Source organism: Microtus ochrogaster, chromosome 8 (genome assembly GCF_000317375.1).
Source record: "Microtus ochrogaster isolate Prairie Vole_2 chromosome 8, MicOch1.0, whole genome shotgun sequence".
Classification (NCBI taxonomy): domain Eukaryota; kingdom Metazoa; phylum Chordata; class Mammalia; order Rodentia; family Cricetidae; genus Microtus; species Microtus ochrogaster.
Genome location: NC_022015.1, coordinates 42,940,703 through 42,941,391, shown reverse-complemented (window position 1 = coordinate 42,941,391; position 689 = coordinate 42,940,703).

The following is a 689-nucleotide window of genomic DNA, read 5'->3' as shown; positions in this document are numbered from 1 at the left end:
ATTAGTTCTTATAACTTAAATTAACCCATTCATATTAATCTATGTTTTGTCCCATGACTTTTTAACTTTCTTTTATCTGGCCCCTCCTGTTTCCTCTCCATCTGGCTGGTGACTCTAACTTTCTTCTTCCCTGAGACCTCTCTGTCCGCATGAGTCCCACATAAGCTCTTCCTGCCTAGCTATTGATCGTTCATCTCTTTATTAAACCAGTCACGGTGACAATCCTCACACGGGGTACAGGAATATTCTGCAACATTTCTTATGTAGGGGGGCTTGTTTTGTTTCTGTTTGTGTTTTGAGAAAGGGCCTCTCTATGTAGCACTGGCTGTCCTAGAATTTCCTATATAGACCAGGGTGGCCTTGAACTCATAGAGATCTGCCTTTCTCTGCTTCCTGAGTGCTCAAATTAAAGGTGTGAACCACCAGGCCTAGCTCTGTAGGAAAGTTTTAAGACAGACCAAATCCTTCTTGTTAAAGGGAGGTGGTGATTCTGAAAAGGTGGAGTCAGGCTTAGGGTTGTGTTTATCCTGGCACTCAGTGATGGACTTTATATTGTCTGTCCCAGTGACATGATGTACTAGGAGATGAGCCTTTGGCTCTAATTGCAGAGAAACCTAGTGTAAAAGACTTTAATAAAAGGTTGTTTGTAGAGCGAGGAGTCTATTTGGTGTCTTAAAATTGAAACTGGC